This window comes from Arvicanthis niloticus, chromosome 6 (genome assembly GCF_011762505.2).
Source record: "Arvicanthis niloticus isolate mArvNil1 chromosome 6, mArvNil1.pat.X, whole genome shotgun sequence".
In the NCBI taxonomy this organism is placed as follows: Eukaryota; Metazoa; Chordata; class Mammalia; order Rodentia; family Muridae; genus Arvicanthis; species Arvicanthis niloticus.
The window spans coordinates 100,565,068-100,577,178 of record NC_047663.1 but is presented as its reverse complement, the minus strand read 5'-3'; the positions used below and the strand labels follow the sequence as shown (position 1 = coordinate 100,577,178).

The window sequence follows — 12,111 nt, the reverse complement described above, 5'->3', positions numbered from 1 at the left end:
CATGAATCAGGCCTATAATATCACCATTGGCTGGGACTGGTGCTATCTGCAGAACTTCCTCCCAAGACAATAAGACTTGGTTTTGGCACTTTTATTCCATGGGATCTTAATAGGGCACATATTTCTATAACCTGGGGGATTTATTTTTATGTGATGAGTGGCCCATGACAGAAAAGCAAAGAAACGCCTTGTTCAGTGGGCACATTCCCTTGGCCTATTGGCCTTGGAGGATTCCTCAGAGGTCCAAAAAGCCAAGCCTTCCACAGATTTAAATACTGGCAGCCATCTAGTGTCTTTTAACTGGCTGCTGTGTTACCATGGTTTATTGTTTTGAGGAAAAGTTAGAGTCTTTGCCAATGCCTCTTATGGGCTGTCAGGTTTTAGATAGGGGCTAAAGTGTCTTGGACCGCTCTATCGCTCTATTGGTGTTTGAACCTGCACTGCCAAAAGCCTTGGGAGCTAAGTTGTTAGAGCCCACACTGCCCCAAGCTGCTCCGGTCAATGGGTCGAGGTTCAGCAAGAGAGAGAGAGTGAGGATAGACACAAAGAATGGAGACCAGACAGAGTGTGATTCAATCCCATTTATTCTTCAGTCTCTCTTCTTTTCTCCAAGTTCCTAGTTCCTAGTCCCTAGTTCCTAGTACCAAGTCACAGGTCCTAATCCCAGTCCTAAATTGCTAGTCTCTTTCCTAGTTCCAAGTTACTTCTTCCAAGTGTCTAGTCCAAGTGTCTTTCCAAGTCTCGAGTGTCTAATTCCTAGTTGCCTGTCTCTAGTCTCAAGTGCCTACCAAGTACAAGTGTCTAATACTTAATAATAATTTCTTCTGTTTGCCTCTTGCCTTTTTTTTTTTTGTTGTTTTGTTTTGTTTTTTTTGAGACAGGGTTTCTCTGTGTAGCCCTGGCTATCCTGGAACTTACTCTGTAGACCAGGCTGGCCTCGAACTCAGGAATCCGCCTGTCTCTGCCTCCCAAGTGCTGGGATTAAAGGCGTGCACCACCACTGCCCAGCTTTTTTTTTTTTTTTTTTTTTTTTTTTGCCTCTTGCCTTTTATATGTCTCACTTCTAAGCCACTCTAAGCCACGCCTTTAAGTCATGCCCTTAAGTCTTGTCTCTAAATCTGATCTCTAAGCCACGCCCTTAAGTCACATACCTTTAAGTCTCACACACCCAAGAGAAAATCCTGGGTTTCTAAAACAAGATGTTATCAGAGTGTGCTCAGCTGTTGTAGGCTGATGTAATCAAGTCTCTTGTCAGGGTATATGGCTCAAGATGGCTGCAAGGATGATAGCCGCCTTCTGTTAACTCTCCACACCACATGAACTAAGTTCATCTGATAGTGTGTTATGTACATTCAGAAAAGTGTCTTGGTGTGCACACGTAATCACAGAAAGAACCCCATGTAGATTACCACACTGTTTAGAGCCCTGAGGGTACCCAGTTATCACTCTTGAGAAAATGATTACATTAATGGCTGAAAAGTACAAAATTGGATTGGCAATGCATGGTACATTCTGGTATTCTGAGCACTTGGGAGACTGAACCAGGAAGATGATAAATCCAAGGTTATCCTGGGCTTTTTATCAAGTGTGAGTTTAATTTGGGATGTATAATGGGGGTGGAGAGTTGGCTTAGCTGTTAGGAGCTCTCACTGTTCTTCCAGAGAACCTGAGTTCAGTCTCCAGCACCCATGTCAGACGAATCACAACCTACATGCCACCCTGCATGGCTCCAGGGATGGAGCTTACTGGACTATGAAGGGGATGAAGAGAAGACAAACACATAGACACACAGGAAAGCTGCACCAGGTAGTCTGGGCTCTTTGACAGAGGAACCTTAGCACCCAGGATACTCAGCATGTTTTTCTATATAGTTCCTTGTTCAGCTGTATGCCTCTAGGAGAGAGGCAGGTAATTGTATACAGCTGAACAAGGAAGCAGTTTTAGTTAACCTTGGATCTTATTCTGTAGGAAGCTGTCTTCAGGTTGTAAATATCTGTTGAACTCCAGGGTGAACACTACTTGCACACACTGACAGCAGCACATGGATCAGAAGGAAGGCTTTGCCTCTGAGTCTCACCCTCATTATGGATGAGGAAGGGCTCTGCCACTTTTCCGTGGATCTGAGAGTCCTTGATATGGCTGACTCATTTCAACAGGACTCATTCACTAGGGAGTTCACACATTCAGGACTTCCTCCACTCCCCATAACAACTACATATAGCTCTGGCTGCAGAGGCTCTGTTGACCTTTTCTGGCTTCCATGGATACTCCTATCTCCTATACACATGCATACACACACACACACACACACACACACACACACACACATGAAGATAAATACTAAATACTTTAGGGCCAGATTAGTGGCTCAGCAGCTAAGAGTGATTACTGCTCTTCTAGAGGACTAGCCATCCCCAGCAACCATGTGGTGGGAATTGACAATCACTTGAAACTCCAGCTTCAGGGAATCCAGTGCTTTCATCTGGCTCCTGTGGACATCCATACTTACACATACATATACAGAAAATTAATTCAGGGCTGAAGAGATGCCTCAGTGGTTAAGAGCACTGACTGCTCTTCCAGAGATCCTGAGTCCAATTCTCAGCAACCACATGGTGGCTCACAACCATCTGTAATGGGATCCAGTGCCCTCTTCTGGTGTGACTGAAGACCACTACAGTGTACTTATATAAATAAAATAAATCTTAAAAAAATGAATTTGGAGTTGGAATGATGGCTCAGTGTTTTAGAACATTTGCTGCTCTTGCAGAGGACACAGGTTCAATACCCAGTACCAACACTGCAATATGACTGTCCACATCCTCTTTTGGCCTCCAAAGGCATTGCATACACAAATGGTGCACTTACTTATATGCAGGTGTCTTGGTTAGGGCTTTACTGCTGTGAACAGATACCATGACCAAGGCAAGTCTTGGACAACATTTAATTGGGGCTGGCTTACAGATTCCAAGGTTCAGTCCAGTATCATCAAGGAGGGAGCACAGCAGCATCTAAGCAGGCAAGGTTCAGGCAGAGTTGAGAGATCTACATCTTTATGAGTCTTGGGAAAATAAACTTCCAGAAGTGGTAATGCGTGTAAATACATGTGGGAACACAGACTGTTTCAACTGTGAGGGAAGACTGGAAGATAATTGGACTTGGGTTTGGGAAGCCAGACTTCTTATGCTCCTCTACCCCTAGACACTCTTGGAAATACAATTCATTCATTTTTTAAAAAATTGTTTAATACAGGCATATTAGCATATGCTTTTAATCTAAACACTTGGAACGCCGGGCGGTGGTGGCTCATGCCTTTGATCCCAGCACTTGGGAGGCAGAGGCAGGCGGATTTCTGAGTTCGAGGCCAGCCTGGTCTACAGAGTGAGTTCCAGGTCAGCCAGGGCTATACAGAGAAACTCTGTCTCAAAAAACCAAAAAATAAAATAAAATAAAATAAACACTTGGGACACAGAGGCAGGCAGATCTGTGAGTCTGAAGCAATGTGGTCTACAGAGCAAGTTCCAGAACAACCAGGGCTACAAAGAGAAATCATTTTTTTTTTTTTTGTTTTTGTTTTTAGAGGCAGGGTTTCTCTGTGTAGCCCTGGCTGTCCTGGAACTCACTCTGTAGACCAGGCTGGCTTCAAACTCAGAAATCCGCCTGCCTCTGCTTCCCAAGTGCTGGGATTAAAGGCATGTGCCACCACTACCCGGCCCATTTTTTTTTTTTTTAAGATTTATTTATTTTATGTATATAATTTCACCATTGCTCTCTTCAGACATACCAGAAGAGGGCATCAGACTCCAATGCAGATGGTTGTGAGCCACCATGTGGTTGCTGGGAATTGAACTCAGGACCTCTGGAAGTCAGTGCTCTTAACCACTGAGCCATCATCTCTCCAGCCCAAGAGAAATCATCTTGAAAAATGAATCCATTTTAAGACCCTGTGTTTCTACTCAGATGGAAGGGTATCCTGGGACTCAGAAGCCCAGGGACCATACAGCTCTGAGGGGGAAAGGTATACAAGTAGAAGGGCATCCTGAGACACAGGGCCCAGGAGACATGCAGCTTGGAAGTGGAACAGTGCCCCAAGTAAAGCACATTCTCAGCTCAAGAACCACATGGCTCTGAGAGGAAGCCCTCAGCAGAGCACTGCAGCTCCTAAGGTAGGGTCTCCCCAGCTGAGCTGAGGAGCTGAGGAACCTTGGGCTTGCACCACTTCTTTGCTTCTACTCTTCATTGCTTCTTTTCTTCTTGGCTTCCAATGAGACTCCAGGCAGCAAATCTCATGAAAAAGGTTTATTGGAGGGTCCAGGGTACAGAGGATGAATCCAAGGATGGCTGCCCTCTGCCCCTGCGAGCAGATAGCAGGGAATTAAAGGGCAGTGCTTATATGGGATTTCTGAGGGGGTGAAGCTTTTAAAGAAAGAGATTTCCAGATTGAAGATTGGTGGAATTTTTAGACTTGAGCTTGGGGAGCTCAAGGATTGGTGGGTTTTTCTGGTTCAGAGATTAGTGACTTTTTTTTCCCTTCTTTTTCCTGCATTGGGCCCATGGGTTAGGATGGGAAGTCTTTCCTGGTTTCAGACAGCTTTGGCTGAGGTACCATCTCCGTGGAGCTGCTTGGGGAGGCTGGAGAGGAACTGGTGCAAGTGTCAACACCTCCTGATGGACACCTCCTGGTGGACAGCTCCTGGTGGACAGCTCCTGGTTGTCACCTCCTGATGGACAGCTCCTGGTGGACAGCTCCTGGTTGTCACCTCCTGATGGACAGCTCCTGGTGGACAGCTCCTGGTTGTCACCTCCTGATGGACAGCTCCTGGTTGACACCTCCTGATGGACAGCTCCTGAGATGGCCTTTTATGAAGGCTATGGGCTGAGGCAGAAAAGGACTTGCCCTGAAGACAGCTCCTGCTGAGCAGGGAAAGAAGATATGCCACCGTGGACAGCTTCTGTAACTGCTGCAGGCTTAGGTGCCATTTTTACAGGAGCTGCCATTTTTGACAGCCATAGGCTGGGGCAGGAAGGAGGGGCCAGCCACTTGGATGGATTTTGCAATGTGCTGCTTAGGAAATACAGACAGGGTTTCACTATGTACCTTGGGTAGTCTGGAACTGACATGTACACCAAGCTGACTTCAAATTCAAAGGGACCCTCTTGCCTCTGCCTCCATAATGCTGGGATTAATGGTGTGTGTCACCATGCTCAGTTTGAACCACAGGTTCCATGACATAAGGAAAAAGACTCCTAAAAGTCACCAGTTGACAGCCACACATGCACCTCTGCATGTGCCCAACTCTATGTGAGCATGTACACACACACAACTTAAGAAGCAACGGCAAACACAAAACCATGCTTAGATGTGTCATCATCCCCAAATACAAGCAGGGACTTCATGTACTATAATGGTAACTTATTACCAAATTAAACTGACAATCTTCTTTTTTTATTCTTGGTGCCCTTAGGGCCAGAACAGACAGTTGAATCCTCTTGAATTGGAGTTACAGATAGTTGTGAGCCCCTATGTGGGTGCTGGGTTCTCTGCAAGAACAACTGTTCTTAACCACTGAGCTCTCTCTCTCTCTCTCTCTCTCTCTCTCTCTCTCTCTCTCTCTCTCTCTCTGTCTCTCTCTCTCTTGAGCTCCCAGACCAACTTCTGAAAATTATCCACTGACCTCTGGGGGCAGCACGTGACCACTTCAACCCAAAACAATAATCATGATAATACAATGAATTGCTAGAAGGTGAGCCTGGTGGCAGAGTCCCAGTTACTCAGGTTCAGATAAGCACATTGACGTTCCAAGTCTGCCTGGGTCACAAAATGATTTCATAGCCAAGGACCAAGTATGGTGGCATACACCTTTAATCCTAGCATTTGAGAGGCAGAAACAGGCAGATCTCTATGAGTTGGAGGCCAGCCTGGTCTACAGAGCGAGTTCTAGGATAGCCAGAGCACATGGTGAGTTCTGAAGAAAACAAAGAACGTCTGAGCAAGTTAGTGAGACTCTGTCTCAAAACAAAACTGGGAAGGGCTGGAGAGAGGCTTGGTGCTTAAGAGCACCAGCTGTTCTTCAGGAAACTGCAACTCTGTTTTCAGCACCCATGACAGGTGCCTCACAATATCCTCTAAATCCAGTTCCAGGGAGAAGACATCCATTCTGGCCTCCTCAAGCACCTATTCATCTGTGTGCATATATGTAAGTATTAGAGCTCTGATGAAATGTATCTGGCAGGAAGGAGCCAAGGAATACCACAGAGTCACACTGTACAGAAATCTTCACATGAGATTTATTGGGAAAAACACAAGAGGGTGACACCCCTGATTCAGCTTAGAGCTGAGCAGGAGGCAGGCAGGGAGTGGGTGAAGCTTTACAGGGTAGCCTTGGATTAGTGGGATGTTGTGGACTGATCTTGGGGCAAGCTCAGGGATTGATGGGATTGTATGGTGTGATCTTGCCCAAGCTCAGGGATTGATGGGATTGTATGGTGTGATCTTGCCCAAGCTCAGGGATTGATGGGATTGTATGGTGTGATCTTGCCCAAGCTCAGGGATTGATGGGATTGTATGGTGTGATCTTGCCCAAGCTCAGGGATTGATGGGATTGTATGGTGTGATCTTGCCCAAGCTCAGGGATTGATGGGATTGTATGGTGTGATCTTGCCCAAGCTCAGGGATTGATGGGATTGTACGGTGTGATCTTGGGGCAAACTCAGGGATTGGTGAAATTTATGGCCTGATCTTGTTTTTGTTTTTTTTTCCCCTGTAGGGTGGAGTTTGGTTGTTTGTGTCTCCAGAAGTTGGAAAAGGCAACCTGTTACAGTAGTCTGGGGGCGCATTCAGGCACCTCTCCAACCTCATGGGGTTTGTACACCTACACACATATACATACATGCACATTAACAAAAATAAATTTTAGGGCTGGAGAGATGGCTCAGAAGTTAAGAGCATTGAATGCTCTTCCAGGGGAACCTGGTCAACTAGCACCCACAAAGTGTCCATAAGTCCAGTTCCAGGGGATCTGACACCCTCTGGTCTGACACATAAATACAGACATATATTTAGATAAAACACCAATGCACTTAAATTTTTTAAAAATATATTTAAAAAATAAAAATAAATTGCTGCAAAGGAAAAAATGTAGCTCATAGCTATCTTTTATTTGTAGCACATGTCTTTAATTCTAGAGGCAGGCAGATCTTTGTGAGTTGGAGTCCAACCTGGTCTACATAGCAAGTTCTAGTCTTGTCACAACTGCATAATGAAATTCTTCCTCAATAAATACATAATTTAAAAAATTCCATCCTTTGTATGTGAGAAGGCTTTGGGGAGGAGAAATAATATGATCAAAATAGATGAAAAAAAAAAATAAAAACAAGAAAAATGTAATAAAAAGGAAAGGAAGCTGCACCTGAGCCTGGAGTGAGTCACTGAGCTGCACTCCCCGCACTCTGCTTCTGGTCTTCAGTTCCTGCCTTCACGTCCCTTAGTGATGGACTGAAACATGTACGCTGAAGTACATAAACCCTTTCCTCCCCTAAAAATAAGTTTTACAAGGTCTGTGGATATAGCTCAGTGGCAGAGAGCTTGTTTAGCCTGTGCAAGGCTTTCTATCCTGTCACCAGTTTGGGGACATATAATTACTGGATAAAATATGAAATCCATCCCATTGACTCAACATTCTCTCCTGTCCTTTGTGTAAACTGACTCTGTTTCCTGTGAATTGACCAATGGCTAGTTTGCATTTCGTTACAGGTATAAACGGATGCTCAGGCGGTCAGCATGTAGTTGATGTTGTTTTGAGACAGAGTCTTACTCCATTGCCCTGGCGGGAACTCTCCGTAGACCAGGCTGGCCTCAATCTCATAGAGCTCATATAACATTATGTGCCCCAAGCCTCTGTGAGGTACCAGAGGATAGAAAACAGAATAAGGGGTGGGATGGTGGTGCACTCTCAATGCCAGCCCTTGGGAGCATAAAACAGGTCTTCCGCAAGTGCACCTATCTGATACAGCACCCAGGTCAAAACCAGGAAACTTCCCCACTAGTATAGAAGCCAAAGAAGCAGAAACCCTTTTTTGTTTGTTTGTTTTATGTTTTGTTTTTGGTTTGTTGTTTTTTTCAAGACAGGGTTTCTCTGTGTAGTCCTGGCTGTCCTGGAACTCACTCTGTAGACCAGGCTGGCCTCGAACTCAGAAATCCGCCTGCCTCTGCCTCCCAAGTGCTGGGATTAAAGGCGTGAGCCACCACCACCGCCGCCGCCGCCGCCGCCGCCCGGAGAAGCAGAAACTCTTACATAGTATTCTCCAAGGCTAGAGAAGGTTCCTCCATGCTCAGTCCTCCTTTTCCTTTGCTCCCTACAGTACATATAACGATGGGTTCCCAAATATATCTAGTCTGTATCACCAGCAACCTGTAATTATTGCTACGTTGCCTGGAAAATCACTGGGAATCTCCAAGCAGGATCCAGGACCTCCTTGATTATCCACATGGTTCAAATGCAATCACAAGGGCTCTCCAAGGGAAAGCAGAAAGCAGAAGAATTGGGGGAGGTGTGGTAAGGAGACCTCAGTCAAAGAGGGAAATACTGGCTCTGGAGATGAAGATAGGAGTCCAGGAGGCCTCTAGGCGCTAAAAAGAGGCAAGGGCTTGTTACTAGTTTCCAGAAGGAACAAGCCTTGTCAGCACTCTGACTTCAGCCCAGTGAAACACCTACTGCAGACTCTGGTCCTTTAGAAGTTGTTTTAAGGAAACAAAAATGTAGGTCGTTGTTACAGTAACAGCAGGAAGTTCATACAATCTCATCAATTTTCACATTGTACTGCCACAGTACTGACAACTTCCTGGGCTTACAGTAGCACTCTGGGTCCACACAGAGTGCATCTCAAGGTCTTCCTTCTGATGTAAGCTCTTCCCTCTGTCCCCAGTGGTGCTGGACCTGAGTATCTCTCGATTCATAGTCAAAGAAGACCTGGAACTCCTAACCTCCCTCCCCACCCCATGTGCCACTATGACAAGGGTATCCCACCCATGGCCCAGTTTATTTAGTGTTGGAAATCAAACCCAAGGTTCTGTGCATTCTAGGCAAGCACTTTGTCAACTAAGCTACATCTGCTTGTCCCTTTTAAATATCATGCAGTGGCTCATCCTCTCTGAGCTTTACATACACACACACACACAACTTTGGTCTTCCCTGTCCCTCAGCTACTCAGGTTCAGTATCAATCCCACTGCCTGGGAGCACTTTCCACATCTCCAGTCTCAGGGACTCAGCCTTACCCAGTGCTCTGTCTGGGCTAGTGTACACCTAGCCACAGAAAAAAAGGGTGAATACAGCTACATCTAAGTTGAGATCTGAATGCCAGGGAGAACAATGCTATGCAGCTTGTGTTGGCTCCGAGACCCGTCCTTACCATTCATTTTTAAAAGTACCGCAACTTGTTTTTCAAGATGATAAAAATAGCGACTGCGTGTAGAACATAACTCACGGGATAGGGAATTGAGAACAGGTCCCAGACAGAGTGACGCTCCTGCGTCCGAATGAGTTTAGGTCACCTTCTCTGTTCAACGCGGGTCCCTATGCCTGCCATTCATTTGAAAGGACACGACTGTATGGCTGTTTTCAGGGTGACAGTTACAGTGTCGGAATGCAGAGCAGGACCCTCGGGATAAGTTACTGCAGGGAACAGATTCCGGAAAAAGTGACACCCTGGTGCTCAGATGAATCTAGGTTTCCTTCCAGTCCTAACTCTGGTGCCCAAGCGGCGTGGGAGAGGGCGATGACACTGGGCACACGAGCTGGCGGTCGGTCAACCCCTTCCGTGTGGCCGCCCCGGGTTCCGCCTATCGCCGTGGCTTCCGCAGCCCCGAGGCCCCGACGTGGCGCCTCCATCCCCGGCCTGACGCTGGCAGCGCAGCCAATGGGTGGCATTAGCGGGGCGGCGCGCAAGGCCTCCCGCCGCCAGAGGGCGCCGCCCGGAGCGTCGGGGGCTGGTAGCTGCGGTGGGTCGCCTTGGGAAGCTGCGAGACTGAGAGCTAGAGCGGGTGAACGCACATCCCGCTGTCGCCTCCGCACTCCGCGTCCTCCGCGTCCCGGGTGCCGCCCTGCAGGTGAGGGAAGGGGACGCGCGGGCGCCGCGGGGAGGGTCGCGCTCTCGCAATCGCGCGCGCGCGCGCCGCCGTCGCTTCGTGAGCACGCGCGGCCGTTAACGGACTTCAGGCGGGGGAGGGGTGCGGACCCCGGAACCGGCTGCACGGGATTCCTCAGGGGTCATAAACCGGGCACGCGCGGCGGCCCCTGCCACCCGGACTGCCTGGCCGACATCCGTGCACTCGCTTTTGATGGTTTAGCATTTCGTTATTCCCGGGGCTGGGTGGTCGCCGGGGGTCCGTTTTAATAAGTGTCTCGGTTTGGGGACCCTCGCGATGCCAGCCGAGTGCGCGATCGCCGGTGTCGGGTTCGCCCTTTGCGGGTGTTTTACGCCGCCCACCCCGCGTATCGGTGGTTTCCGGTGTTCGGCCGGGATTCGGAGACTGTGGAGGTTTTCGGTTTTCCTTTCCCCACCCTTAAAGAATGGAGACCTGTCAGTTCCCATTAGCGGGAATTTCCGGTTAGGGGTAGTCAGTACAGGGGTGTGGTCAGGTTGGAAGGTCCTGGCTGGGCCCAAGGAGTGGTGCCTGCACTCTGATTGGGTGAATTTATTCCGGGGTTGGGTGTTTTCGGGTCCCCAAATGTTAAGGGATCAAAGAGGGTCATAGTGTTAGGTATTTAAGACCAAGAGGATCTGGTGTAGTCCTGGGCTGTCCAGTAATGTGGCCACCGGTCATGTGGGGCCGTCGAGCACTCGAATGTGGCAAGAATTAATTGAGATACACTTCTGGTTTCAATTTTGTTTGTTTCGAGACTCACTTTGCAGACCAGGCTGGACTCGATCTTAGAGATCCGTCTGCTCCTACCTCCCGAATGCTGGAATTAAAAAGGCGTGTGCCACCACCACCCGGCTCTGGTTTCAGTTTTAAAGTCTGATTTGAAAGATTTAGTTTGGGAGAAAAAAACGAAACAAATCTCCTGGATAAGCTCCTATGCATAAGTCAGCATCTGTTTAGCAAGCTGTGTGTTACATAGTTACTTGAGGTGATACCTGTTGTGGCTACGTTAGAATAAAAACAATCTAGCCAGTTTTTACTTTTTTTTTGTATGGCAACTTGGTAATTTAAAATGGCACGTACGGCCGGTATCGTATTTCGATTGGACAACGCTCAACTGGAGCGTCGGAATGGGGGAGGGGCGAGGAGCCCTTGCCATCTGCTCTTTTCCTGCTTCTTTTGGAAGTGGCTGCTTTTCCTGGAGGTCCTTAAGGAATCCAAGGTTCTTTTCACCTCAGTTGAACTGAAGAGCAGAGCTGCCCCGTGTGTGTGTGTGGCGGGGAGGGGGTGTTGGTGTGTTTATCATCTTTGGACTAAATCAAGTGCACGGACAGTTTTCTCTATTGAAAATTTCTCCTTTCTGCTCTGTTAGACCATCAGGGTGAGCTACAGATGGGAATAAGATTGACTTATTGAGGTTGAATACTGTCAATATTTGGAGAGGTATTGTGCAGAGAGCAGGTTGATTAGTGTCCTCCAGATGAACCAGACTGCTCCTTTGCAACTGTGTCCCTGTGACTTTTGGTTGGGGGTTATGTTCTGACCTACAGGCTCTTCCCTTGTGGTTCTCAGATCTATTAGTAACAATGTTCATTTGTCAGCTGTTAGGTTTTACAGTTGTTAATATTGACTGATTTTTGAAACCTGATTTGGGTGTGTTCAGTCCATTTGTAAGCGACTGGTTGATAGTCATCTGTGGAAATAGTTTGAGTAGCTAGTTAAGAAGGAGATAGAAATCTAAAAAACGTCTAGACAGAACACCACGGGAGGAAACTTACTTTCTAGATAACAACACCTTTGTGTGCTTTGTCTCAGCAAACCCACATTTTCTCCATGATCTTCAAGTGAAATGTGTTTACAGTGATGGGTGCCAGCTGGGTGCTGTAGTCTCAGCCACTTAGAGTGAAATGGGAGGGTGCCCTGGAGCCCTGGAGTTCCAAACCAGCCTGGGCAGCAGTGAGGTCTCAC

The 12,111-nt window shown here is 47.4% G+C and overlaps 1 protein-coding gene across 1 annotated transcript in view; it reads left to right on the top strand.

Annotated features, from left to right (window-relative positions):
• The first annotated feature begins 9,947 nt into the window (after positions 1-9,947).
• The window catches only part of Zc3h7a (zinc finger CCCH-type containing 7A), a 37,661-nt gene continuing 35,497 nt past the window's right edge, over positions 9,948-12,111 (top strand). The window contains exon 1 of the mRNA XM_034505743.2: positions 9,948-10,107. The gene's annotated coding sequence lies outside the window, so the exon portion shown is untranslated. The remainder of the gene's footprint in view (positions 10,108-12,111) is intronic.